Source organism: Erpetoichthys calabaricus, chromosome 2 (genome assembly GCF_900747795.2).
Source record: "Erpetoichthys calabaricus chromosome 2, fErpCal1.3, whole genome shotgun sequence".
In the NCBI taxonomy this organism is placed as follows: domain Eukaryota; kingdom Metazoa; phylum Chordata; class Cladistia; order Polypteriformes; family Polypteridae; genus Erpetoichthys; species Erpetoichthys calabaricus.
The window spans coordinates 235571851-235585957 of NC_041395.2; the positions used below are offsets into that span (position 1 = coordinate 235571851).

The following is a 14107-nucleotide window of genomic DNA, read 5'->3' on the forward strand; positions in this document are numbered from 1 at the left end:
AGTCTTGTTCTCGAGCAAGGTTACAAAATCAGCATTCTAGCAAAACATTGTTTAAAAACAAATCTGTATAAGCACCAAGACACACTGTATGGCCATGAAGTGCAACTTTGCATGCAAATGCTTAAAAGTCCAGTTCCTTTCCTACTGAGTACAATTTTGCCTTGAGGTAGTGAACAGCTTAACAAAGTGACAAGACAAGGCCCCAGGTAATGCAAGCATCTTGATAAGGCTTTGTCCCAGTCGACTGGCAGTAGCACATTAGTAAATCCATTAGTGTGATAAATTAACTTGCAAATCTAATGTGAATTAGTATTTTAATATTTAAAGATGGATTTTGGCTGCTAAACCAATAAATAATGAATGGTATTATTCAACTGATCTTCAGTTCACGTTTGTAGAAATGAATCATCCCAACACTGTTTAATATTAAATAACAATTTTATTTGTATATTTACTATCACTTTTACTTAGTACAAATACAACACAATAAGAATGTTGTTATATGGAAAATGTTGTTATACTGACTATTCTTTTCGTAATGAAACATTTTTGTCCTACTGTTTCTTTCATTTATAGTAAATTTAGGCATTTTGTTGCCTTACTTCCATCCTGAAACTAAACTGTAGTTGCAAGCTCCATCTGGTGGGATATATTTATACAGCTGTTTGAAACACCTTCTGTAATATTGTTCAGCAACATGCTGCTGTCTCATATTGACTAGACATTTTTTAATTTCTGGCTGGGGTGCCTCCTCTGTGGAATTGGTGTTGTCTCCCTGTGCTTTGCATGGATTTTCTCTTGTTACAGCCAGTTTCTGCAAATGTTCAAGTACAATAGTGGCTCTATGTGAGTGTTTTAAGTGTGCCCTGTGATGGACTGACAACTGTATCTGACGTAACTTCACAGGCTCTGTGACGTTGCACTGGAAAAATGGGTTCAAAGAATGGGGGTGTGGAGAACTGAGATGCCACTGTGTTGTAAATTAAAAGCTGAACTACACCACAAGTTCAGCTAGTGTGTTTACTCCTGTATTAATTTCTTACTTAAATTCATTCAAATCTGCTGCCATTACCCCAATGTTGTAGTAGTGAGCTGAGGTCGTCCTTTCTGTGTGAAAGCATCCAGGGTGTGGGTATGAAACCAATGCCTGAGCATGCACATTTGCAGTTAGTGATCCCTCTGCAATGCTTGTTTAAAATGCTTTTTTTGTCCTTATCATTACAGGAGGCCAGAGCAGTGACATTTATCCATATTTCATGAAGCGATTTCTGTAAGCGCGCCGAACAAACAAATCAATTTCTCAGCAGTAGATTGCTTAAGAGAAACAATGATAACCCACGGGGATGGCACGCCGAGGCTGTGAAAATTAATTGCAAACAGTGCAAGGAGCTGTTCAGCCGGGCAGCCTTTAAAAACTACCTTTAAATGGAGAATTCTGGTTGAGCTAACAAGTTTTTAAAATTTCTTTATATGATAACCAAGGCCCAAATGCAACACTGGATTTAAAAAACATATAAAATAATAAAAAAAAAAAAAAACTGTTCCTTGAAGGTGCTGTGCGTCTGAGCCAGGCTGCTATGCATCACCAGCAAACTAATACTCCTTTTAGCAGGATGGCATTTAAAAGCTAGAAGTGTAATACGGCAAGCCAAACACTTTAATGTTCACAGTTTTAAATATACTGATATGAATGTCATCACATCTACCTTATGGTGTTCCCTTAAACAGGGTGGATTTACTGAACAGGGATGGTTCCCTGTTTCTACATTCTGTAAGGACCCCCACAGGTTGACATTCTGGAGGCAGGACTAGAACTCTAGGAAGTGATGATGGGTGTTCAGGAAGGATGTATCTTGGAATGAGCAGGTTAAAAATTTATTCAAGCAAGGGTAAAGGAAGACTTTGGGATACGGTGTTTTTTTTTTTACATTTCTTTGGATATGGGTAGAATTAGAACAGAAGTGTGCTACATTTACATCAGGTCAGAAAAACAATTTTTAACTCAAAGTTCTGGAGATATGGGAGCTAATGTGAGATAATACATTCTCTTTGGGAAATTTCATATTGCCAGTTTTACATGTGCCATCTTTCAGGGTGAGGGAAACAAGAATTTTTGTTACCTAATTTCACAAAGTTGAGACCTCAGCCTAGTGCCTCCTACAGCATGTGTACACAGCAGAGAGCTGGACATCATTCTCTGTCAGTGTTTCACAAATAGTATGCTATGAAACTCCTTCTGACAAATCAAGATGAATTAAAGTGATGTTGGTATAAAATTCCTGCATTTCACTGTACAAAAATGCACCCTTCATTAAGAGTCTAGGTGCTTCACACTTCTGCAAAACAAGTACTTTAGGGCTCCTCAGTCTTATGAATTTCACGTTTTTCCTTCAAGACCAAGGTCAGATTCAGATTAGTACACCATCACTTTTTTGCTTTTACTACTTTGAATTTACTCTCCATGTTACAGGTGCATTTGCAGTTTGTTAAACTGACGACATAAACTGTGCACTCAGAGGTGATAAATCTGAAGCTGATGGTTGGTTCACTTGATCCCAAGTTTCATTCACATTACTGAGATCACAACTAGATATTAAAGTTGTCTAAAAAAATGCTCACCCAATTTGGAATATTTAATGTGCAAATGTCATCCATTTTAACTTCCAAGAGAATTCTACAATGTTTTTCTGGTTGCTGTCCACATTCCTGCACAAACCAACCCCAGCATAGCTCTGAATGATCTACATAGCTTCCTTACTGAATATAAAGATTTACATACTGTAGAATTACCTGTTGTTGTCGAGAACATCACCAAAGCAAATTTAGCAAATAATTTTACCCTTAATATCATGCATATTAACCTGTCATCTTTCCTAACAGGAGTTTTAATACTATGGATCACTACCATACCCCAATTAGTGATGTTTTTCATCCACTGCCCTGCTCTTAGCATCGACAGTTAGACCACTTCTCTGTAGTCCTATTACCAGCATGAGGCGGAGGGGACAGTCAGAAATGTTTTTCAGTGATTGGATAAAGAGGAAAAACAGCAGTAAATTGATTCTGCAAATTAGGACATGTCTAGAGATTCATCAGAAAATTTGACTATAAATCAGAATTGCACGAATAGTAAGCAAGCAGGTCCTTCTAATCAAGGGTGGTGAGAAAGAAACCTTTGGATAGGAGAGGCTGATTCCCATGTTCATTTGTGATGCTAACGAGACATAGTAAAGTTATCTGGAGAAACTCTTGCACCTCACCAGAGGGAAACGGGTAGTAATAAAGGCGGATGCTCAGTAGTTACGAAGGCAGAGAATGAAATGAGAAAAATATCAGAGAGGGGTAGAAAAAGCCAGAAAAGAAGCTTTAAAATAATTGAGTTGAGCTAATGTCAGCTTAGCCACCTCACACCTCATTAGACTACGATGTGGTTCAATTTTCGTCAGCTAGCCATTCACATTGACTCTCCCTCCAGAACCTGCAGTGATGAACTCATAAACAAAGAAGCAAATTTCAAAGGGATGGGGGGGGGGTATTTATGACACGCATGAGTCTTAGCACCTCACCTTTTCAAAGTAAACTGTTTTCCTCAATTTGTATTAAATAAAATGTGTTTTTGTGGCTTTTTTTTTGCTTCTGCCAAAATCTTTCTTTACACTGATAATCAGCTTATATCCATTTGGCGCGACACAAGAAAAATCTTAAATTAAAAAGAAAAACAGCCTCTAGCACAGCTGCCAGCTAGAAATGGACATAGAGCTATGGCAGTGAGGAAACAGTCTAGTGAAAAAGCAATCCATGGAAGGATTCCAGCACTACAACAGACACACACGCAGTGTCTGCTGGTAAGCTACTGCATTGTGTTTTGGACAAGTAATGGAGTCACTGGGTCATTAGGCAGGGTAAATAAATTAGTCATTGATTGGATACACATTAAAAAACAATGACTGATTAACCGGGTTCTTGCATATGGGATAGCTAGTAACACTGGTATAATTTATACATAATTTGGTCAAAATTGTTGGAGCATTTTTCATGTGTTTTAAGATGCTATTTTCCCCTATTTAATCTGTAAAACATGTCCCTTTCATGGCTGTTAGTAAATTATAGAAGTCTGCTTGTTTACATGTTTTACATTGCTGAATAAAAACTAGAGGTATAAGATTTTTTTCCAAAAACAACAATCGGTGAGAAACTTGGGAACCTCACATGAAAAACAGAAATTCAGTTAAGTGACTTACTGTATATTCAACGTGTAAGTCAATATGAAAACACTGTAAGCCTCAAACAGTAAAGAATCAAAAAATAAATACTAAGCAAGGAACACAGGATATTTTCACTGGTCTATTCTTGTAGTCATGCATGCCCCGTGGCTGTGTCTTGCATTCATTGGGTCACCTCAGCTAATATAGATAAAAATGTATTGTTTTTTTTTTTTTCAAATTAAAAAAAATTCATATTATAAAATAATAAAACAGAAACATTAAAGTTGATATATTTGCACATTTTGTTTGTTTTCACATCCTTCTGTAACTCCCTCATTATCCACAAAACTGTACAATGCTTGGAGATGGTGTGAAACTGAGTTACATCAAATGTGTGGAATTATGCATCCAACATAATCTTCTTGTTATAGCTAATATCAAAAACAGGTTTTCTCCTTGAGAAACGTGCATTAAACTGCTCATGTGTGAGAACTGGAAAAAATATTCATGACTGTGTAGAAAAAAACACATGGATAGTGTCGTCAGAGATCCCATTTGCCTGGCTATAATAAGTATGAGAAGCAGAATGTTACTCAGTTATTAGTAGGAATATTTTTTGTCCAGTTTGCTTTTTGCTCTCAGTAAGTCACATTGTCTTTTGGGGGTACTATTGTAAAGTTCTGTGCACATGTACCAACAGTTTTATTCCATTGCCTATATATTATTTAACAACAGGAGTGCTATTGGCATTTGTTTAAAATTTGCATGAATACAAAGGATGCAAAAAAAATCTGTTTTTTCTTTCAGAAACCTTTTAGTAATGTCTTGGTTGTTCTTACTTTAATTTATGCCTTGCCCCTTTTACACTTTTAATTAATTAGTCCTTGCCTAAACAAAGGCTAAGTTTTTATTATTGCCCTACTTAACTGTGCCACAAAAAGAAAATCAGCCACCTTTTTTGGACTCTAAAAGGGACAAAAAATACAGTTAACAATTGTCAAAACATAATTCCTTATTAAAATTTTAGTTGAGAAGAGGGCAGTGAGGCAAACATGTTGGATATGTGGACGGCAGTGTTCTACAGAATTGGTTATCTCTGTGTCTGGACTCCCTAACTTATAAGGAAGTGAGAGTTTGGATAGTACCAGTTGCTGCTTGCTGGTCCAGGAAAAAAACTGAGCTTGCTTAATATTTAGAAGTCCGGGTCTTACCTGTCTATATTTTGACCTGGTTCATACAAAGAAGATTCTGTCTTCTCTAGAATACAGCTTCAGATTTCAATCCAAAATAAATCCGGTGAACAAGAAAGCTATGGTCCAATACCACGTGAAAGTAATTCCAGTGGGTGATTTTTCACACTGAGATGTCAAAGCAATGTATAGATCATTCCTAAAAGAAAACATATGTCATCTGCTTAGTATGTCACTTAATCATTTTTAGGTAGAGAGGGTTATATTTTATATACAGCGTAGTCCTTTCCGCTTAAGAATAAGAGATCCTCCTATAATAAAAATACTATCAAATACTAACTAACAGAATTTTAATTGCTTAAACTATGCAGCCACTCACAATAAATTATTCCAAATATGTGATAGTAAAATATTATTCTAGTGCTATGTTAAAGTATTTAAAACTATTCAAACTATTATTAAAAATATTTATTTATTAGTTGTGAAAATCTGGGTCAGTGTAGATAAGAGCATTTACTGTACACTGACAAAAATGGCATCTCCTACATTGAAACAAACAAAGATCAGAGTAATTCAATATCATTCTGAATGGAACAGTTAATCAAGTTAGATGTTAAAAGGTGAGGAGAAGCAACTGAGGCAGCCACACCACACCAACCAAATCATATTATGTAGAGTCTCCTTTGGTTAACTTCTATTTTCTTGATCCCTTCTCAACTGTGGCTTTCAGAATTCTTGTTTGACTGCACAAGAGAAAGTTTTGCCCAATTTCTCACCCTAGGCTTTAGTTAACAACTCAGGGTCTGTTACTTCTTGCTGTGTAGCTCTTATAGTTCCAGTGCTGTGCTATGCAGACACATTTATGCAGCTTTGAAACAGAATTTGTATGATCTGGCACTGAAATCCTTTTATATCTATTCGTAAAGATAAGCGGTTTTGAAGTGTCATTAAATTAATTTTCAATGTAAAAGAATATTATTGCATAGTTAAGACCCAACCATTTATTCAGATTCATGAAGAGATGAAACATACTCTGGCATTAATGGATAAAGGCAGACACTGATATGTTTCTCTTACTGGGGTTGCCAGTTCATCACAAGACACACTCTTACTCACCCATACTAATCCAGTTCAGAGTTACCCATTTATCTAATACAGTATATGTGTGTGGCTATCATGTAACAGGCTCACTTCAGTTAACACTCCTTTGCACATCCAAGCCTGTGTTCTGGGTAGTTAAATCCAGTGTGTTCATTTCGCATTTTAAAATATTACAACATTAGAATAGTTTGGACAAGAATACCATTCAACTCAAAGCTTGTCAATGCAATTCACGAATTTCTTCAGTATGATGAAGAAATGAGCTTTGAAGGTCCCTTAACTACTACTGTCTATTAACCTCCCTGGTAGCTTGTTTCATTTACTACTGTACTGTATATTACACCTAGGTAGAGTGTTTGAGCTCAAACATGCATTATGGAATTGATGTAAACAATAGGTACAGAAACTCATTTTACATTGTATTTAAAAAAGAATAATACACATATTTAAGCAGAGGCAGACTTAGAGATAGAAAAAGCTAATCATGGATTGTTCCGCCTTCATACTGCAGGTAGTTAAATATGTATATTTTATAGATTTTTTTTAGATTATGAAACTCTGCTCAAAGATTCATTACTGCATTTTCTTTCAAGTGGATTACTGCCAAGTGAATTAGTTTAAATCATTTATATGTGTTTGAGGTAAAACATTGTCATACACATACTTGTAATTATAATTAGGTCTACTGCTTTTAATTTTAGTTTTCTTATCTCTGCCTTTCCTTAAGGCTCATCTCAATTCAAGCACTAATTTATGTTTAAAAGAGTAGAAAAAACATATTCTTTATAGTTATAGATATGATACTTAAGTAAAAACATGTGCAACTATATTACTTTTAAGATTAGTAAAATATTTACTTATGAATTAAAGTATGTTTAAAAATAGATTTGAAAAGAGGTATTTAACTTTTTAACTCAGGAAGAGATTATTACAGGGAGCAATCAGGAATTACAAATACAAATGTAACAAAGTAAACCCTAAGCAACCCATTCATGTATCTTCACATGTTAGTCCCTGTCTAACCTCTTTCACCACATTTACACTACTACTTTGATGTGACCTAATTTTATTTTCCTATATTATCTGACACAGATCAAATTAAAGTATAAATACTCCAAAACCCCATGGTATTCAGTTTTTTTTTTTCAAATTGGATATAGGCCATTTTTGTATGTGGTTCTGAATTCTTAATCCACATATATGGTACCCCATTGTGCGCTCAAGATGTGCAAAATGCATACTTTTTTGTTAAAATATTGTTACTATAGCTACTTTCTGAATTATCAGCGCACACTTAAACAGGAAACCTAAAGCCTAATCGGAAGGACTTTTCCGATTGAAGACAGATCTCTCGACCAACAAATGAGGGGAAGAAATTGGACTTCAATTCAAAAAGAAAGCACTTCAATGAACGTTTAGTTTTCTTGTTTATGTGCATCCATCAGAACAAACTACTTGATAAGTAACATAAAAATATTTTTGGGTGGGCTATTCTTTTAATGGCTCTTGCAAGGACCTGGACTAACTAGTGGGGAGTCTTTATGAGATCTCCTCAATGTGCTGTTCATCTTCTTCTTCTTTTCCAGTCTAATTTACTGTACTGTTTTAGCTTAGCTCCTTTTATGCTGCTCCAGCATTCATGGCTCTTTTATTTTTTTATTTTTTTTTTTTATTTTCTTACAGTTTTGCAACCATATTTATAAATTCAGAAAACTGGTTTGATTTATTTCCCCTAATATGAAGCACCAAAACCCAGAAAAATGCTCAACAGAAAATTCCACAGCACAAAAAAATAGCAAGTTATAAATTATATTTATTAGGTAATTAATAAACAAACCACTATTAAAGAAATAAAAGAATCAACATTAAATAAGGAGAAAAAGCAACAAAAAATACTTAAGAAACAATAAATAATTGTGGGAAAAAGAGAAAAGAAAGAATGGAACAAATCAAGATTCACAAAAATTGCACAAAAGAGATCAAATTACAAATCCAAACCAAAATCTGGAAAAGAGAAAACAAATGATAGAAAGAAAACACAAATGCAGAAATCACTTGACCAAATTGAACTTTCATTGCTCCAAATGCTATAAAAGCTCTAGCTAAGGAAAGACAGCATTAAATACAAAAGCAAAAATACAAACTAAGATAAAGCCTGGGAATACTCAACAATAAGCAGGTAAAATTAAGCTTTTTCACAGAATTTGGAAGTTGCGGCTTGATGGGTAAATCTACTTCCAATTAGTTTGCCAGCAATGGATGACATGTAATCTGTTTTCTACTTCCACTTCCAATAATTTATTTTGCAATGTAAGAAGTATAGTTGAAAGGCACTACATTACAAAAGCATCAAAACTGGACAAAGATGGTAAAATTTCAGTGGAGGAATTATTTTGTGATTACTCAAGTAAATCTGTTAACTTGCTTATGCCAGTAAGCTAACAGTTTCAGGTAACCTGTTTTTTTATATTTAATACTAGCTTGCTCCTGTTTCAATAGATGTCAGTATATTATACTGTAATATGGAAAAAAACAAGGTAAATTAATTGCAATTTTATAAATAACCATGTTTGATGTATGTTTTCTTAGTTACCATTTATTGTTGCATTGTCTTCAAGCATTTTTTTCATGTTTGTTGTATGTAAGTTAGTAAAGTTTCTGATATGAAACACTCAGAAATACAGCATTTAAACTTACTGTTCATTTTTGTTAGTCCGAAAATAATAATTTTATAACTTTGTAGATACATTCATTTGTATATACTGACATTAACTTCAAGGCAAGCATTTGCCCTTTCAAAATCTAAGTTCCATGTCAGTACAATACTAAAGCTGTTCCAGTTAAAAAGGCATAGCATCAGTCTTAATGCAGCATGTAAACTTTATATACTCATAAAATTTAAAAAGCTTGCCACAAATATAAGTGCTTCAATAGCTCATAAAAAACTTTAATATTTATCTCTTTTCATTGTTTGGATCTATAATCTTTACTATGTTCGACTAATGGGAAATCTGTTGAATCTTAGGAATTGATGGCTATGTTTAGAATCTGAACAAAGAGGAGTGCTATAGAAACTCTTCTTTCAAGATTCTGCCATTGTTTAGTTAACCAGAAGAGAGTCAATGACACCTCTTGGAAGAAAAATTGCAGAAGTGGCAAAAGGGATGACTTTTGAGACCTCCTTAGATAGCATGAGGCTAAAGGCACAGCAGCTAACTTAATGTCACAGCAGACAATTCTGAAGAATTGGAGCCTTTTACATTCCTCTCAGATGACTGCAGCCCCCAATGACCACAGCAGTTGAGAGTCCCAATTTAGACAGCGGTCTTGCCCATGCAGACTCTGAAAATAAGGGAACAGGAAAAAATGAAGCGAGGGGCAAGGCATGATACACTACTGACAGAAGTGTTGCTGACAGCACAATGGTGCAGTGATTAGCCCTTCTGTGTCACATCTACGTTTTGTCTACTGTGGATCCTTTTAATGCAGCAACCCATCATCTATATTCAGAACATGTTACATATGTCCCATGATGAATGACTGGTTTTCCATAAAGATCCTCTTTATTGTTTGTTTCATTTGTCCGTCGTATTCATATATTATTTAGCAGGATTACACTTTCACTAGATGTACAACTTCAGTGTACAACTGTGTTAATTTGCAATAGAACAGCACATACTGTAGCTAGTAAACTATTCGAAAAGAAACTGCTAATGACTCAACAGAAAAAATATGAAAATAAGGTGACATGCTAAATTGCCATAAAGAATATTAGCGTTTTATAACTGACAAAGTTGTGTAGATAGAGACCCAAACACTTGACACAACCGCAAAGACACAACTCCTGGGTATTTATTCAGCAAAGTCCCTTCAAAAAAGGCTTCTTTTCTAAAGTTGCACAAGCACAATAACCCTCTCTTTCTCTCCTTCACTCCTCCCAGACAAGCTTCATCCATCCTTCACAACCAACTTCCAATAGGCAGAACCTGCCAAAAATGAGAAAACATCCTCCCCACAACTCCCACTGGTGGCTCCCATGAAACCCAGCAGAGCTGCCCATCAGAACTACGAGTCCCATGCAGCCTTGTGGGTGTGTACACGGAAGACCCACCAGAGAGTTACAGCCACCTATTGTGCTGGGGCCTTACATGGCCCCAGAAGGCAGTCTCTTTTCACCCTTTAACTATCAGGGCTTCCCAGCCAGGTATGGAACCATCCTTCTTAACCAGGCTGCCAGCCAGTTCATGTCCTGTATGACAATAGAAGATCAATAGATAGAAAGCTGCCACTCTGCTCATTTTTTAAAGCTACATAGGCATCAGGGCTGGCCACCCTTCCACAGTACTGTCAGATCTGTACTGTCTGTGATTTTGAAAAAATATTGCAGGCTTTCGGACTTACACATCCTTGTTTTACTGATGTCAGATGTATTCATGGTACTAAAGTAATTTCTGACTTTGAAAATCTTGGTCAGTCTGTGGCAATTCAGGAATATAAAGTTATTGTTCTGCCAGTAGACTTAGTTGTTTGCTCTTCTACACTGTTGTTTAGAAAAGTTCTTAACTCATATCATAAAAAGTATAACATGAATCGTCAATGTGCTTTGAACAATATTAAACAAAACGGGAAGAGGATAAGACAACAGTATGTTAAACTGTAAGTTTCTGTTGAGCGATGTGTCAAAAGCGCATACAGCAACAAAAGCTACGTCTGTTACTTGTACAGTAGTAGTGATGACATAAAAACACATGAGACATCATATTACCATTTCCATTTCCAAAAGAAACTGGCTAATGGTTGTGCATTGCATTTGCAGTGAAATGGTCAAAAACTACTTTCCTTCCACTATAACTCATGAACATTTATTAAATTCAGCAATTCAAGTGATTGAACGTTTGGCTCTGCAAATGTACATTTTGATAAAGTACTTGACAGTTTCGTTCAGAAGAAATAAAAAAAGGCTTGTATTGTGTTTATTATTTCAGGGTGCATCATATAGTAAAAGACTGATAAGAAACAAGTACAGTGATCCCTCGCTATATCACGCTTCAACTTTCGCGGCTTCACTCTATCGCGATTTTTCCTCATACATGCTTACGTCACTACGCATGCGCTTTCTGAGAACTTTTATCTAAGCCCCACGATGGCTCCTAAACGTTCTGCTTTTTCTAAGCCTTCTAACAATGAAATTAAGCGCCGGAGGAAGATGCTTACCATCCAGGAGAAGGTGAAACTCTTGGATATGATCAAAAATGGCAATACCCTACAAAAGCCTCCTCACGCATATGAAAAGACAGCGCCAGCAACTGCCTATCAAGATGTTCTTCAGCCGCACACCCAGACACCCACTGCCTACTCCTAGTACTCCTTCAGCGGAAGAAGACAAAGACGCACCTGCTGAAGATACTGCACCACCTTGTCACGCTTGGGTCACAGATTTGCACAGAGACACAGGAGGTTGTAGAAAAAAAAGAACTTTATTCAAAGCACTGCAAACAAACATTTGTCTCTTTTCAAAAGTTTAAACGTGTTCCATGACAAGTCAGAGATTACAGTTCCGCCAGCAGCAGAGAATGTCTTGAGAAAGAGAGAGAGAGAGAGAGAGAGAAACAAAACAACCAATTCCAAAGCTGAGAGGCACTGCACAATACTTTTACGTAAGCGGAGTACCGCGTGAGAGGTTTATCGCGCGTTATAGCGCAAGTAAAAAGGGTAAGGAGCAATGTGAAGGTAGACTGTCAGCTGTTTCAGGGGTTTTCCCAGGGGCGTCTGTGTCCTCTGAGGGTGCAATCAGCGCTCCAGCTTACAACCTGAAGACTCTCCTACTGAGCTCGTGCCTTCATAGGTTAGTGGTTGTGTGTAAGAACTGTGTGTGTGTGTGTGTAATTAAATGTACAGTACAATAATAATAATGATATTTGTAACGTCTAATATGTCTTATTTTCTCTTATTTTGTCTAATATATTGGGTAATACGAGTGTAATGGTGACTAAAGGGTGTTATTTCATGTCTAGAGGGCTCTAATAATGTTAAAAATGTATTTAGAAGGTCGTAAACAGGTTTTCTATACTCTAACTGCGAAAATATTCGATTTATAAATAAAGAATCCTACTTCGCGAAAATTCATTTATCGCGGTAGAGTCTGGAACAGATTAACCATGATAAACGAGGGTTCACTGTACTGCATAAATAAAATTAAACCTCAAAAATTTGGAATGACTTATTATAACACCTGTAAAATTAATTCAATTAAACATACTGTATACCTAAACAGTTAAAAATTATAGTACAATTCATGGTTGAAAAATTATTTAAAACCAATAAATTCTTTTACATTTACATTTACAAAGTGTTCCAGATACCAAAAACAATTGTTTCAGTGTGGAAGAATATTTTGCAATATTTTAATTTAATTTTTAAAGTTTCCTGTGATTCAGATTATTTTTTATTGGTTGCATGATTGGAATTCCAGACAATTGACTGTTAAATTATAGTAAAATGCTTTACTATAATAGTACTGAAACTCTGTCCTGTTGACTCCATGTGGTTGCAAGTTTTTGATTCCATCATTTTCATAACTCTGAACACTGACAGGCTGCAGCTACTTCAGGGTCAGCCCCAGAGTATTAGTAAATAATGGACAATGAAAAAAAGGAAGACTAAATGCTTTCCATGAAACATGCGTATATTATTGATTAATTTCTTATAAAAAAATGCCAAACTTAGTTTAATTATTTCTACATTGAACCCAAAACATAAAATCTGCTAAATAACGACTACTTCATTAGGCTAGGAGTCCAATTAAAAAACAGAAGTTGCCCTGAACAAAAAACCTTCAGCCACAAGTGATCTCCAAAAGTGAGTCCAAGAACCACTGGACTAGAGTGACGTGAATCACACATTGTATTTGAAATCTAAAGTAACATTGTTAGGTTACAGTGTCCTTTTTCAAGCCTGTTAAGATCAGTTCTGTTTTTTGGTAAAATAATAGGGCCCTAATAAAATTTACACGTAGAGCCCCATCATATCTAATATCTGATTTCACCTAGCATAGGGTGTATATAGTGTTATTTCTGACCCTCAATAAAACTGAGTTTGACACCCCTGCTATATGGGTTTTCTATGGCGGCTTATGGGTTGGCGTTAAGGTGATTGACTGATGACTGCAAGTTGACTTAAGCGAGTAAGTCTTTGTGCCCTGTGATAGACGGATGTTGCTTCCAGTGTTGATATCTGCATTGCTTCTAGTGTTGCCAGGACTGGTACTGGTTATCTTACAATGCTAGGTTGTAATAAAAAATTAAGGAAAGAAAAGAAAGAATGAATGAATGAATTTAATGTGGACTATAGAAAGAATGCCTGCAAGTCTTGATTTTGAGAAAAACTAAAAGTCAAAAATGGTGCTTCCATGTATAACAATGTAAAGATTACTTAAATGCTAGACATATTCATTTATAATAATAATAATAATTCTTTACATTTATATAGCGCTTTTCTCACTACTCATTTAACATTGCCAGTTTCACCAAGTGGCAGGCATTATTTTTACTATAATGTCAAAAATTCACATGTCTTCAAGGTCCAACTGAGGAGTGTCCCTGGCAGAAGAGC

At 35.7% G+C, this 14107-nt stretch overlaps 1 protein-coding gene across 5 annotated transcripts in view; it reads right to left on the reverse strand.

Annotated features, from left to right (window-relative positions):
- The window catches only part of ctbp2a (C-terminal binding protein 2a), a 416986-nt gene that overhangs the window by 313940 nt on the left and 88939 nt on the right, over positions 1 to 14107 (reverse strand). For 3 of the 5 annotated variants that reach the window (XM_028795272.2, XM_051922844.1, XM_028795276.2), the window contains exon 2: positions 5417 to 5594. The exons of the other annotated variants lie outside the window; for them this stretch is intronic. The gene's annotated coding sequence lies outside the window, so the exon portion shown is untranslated. The remainder of the gene's footprint in view (positions 1 to 5416; positions 5595 to 14107) is intronic. 5 annotated transcript variants of the gene reach the window in all.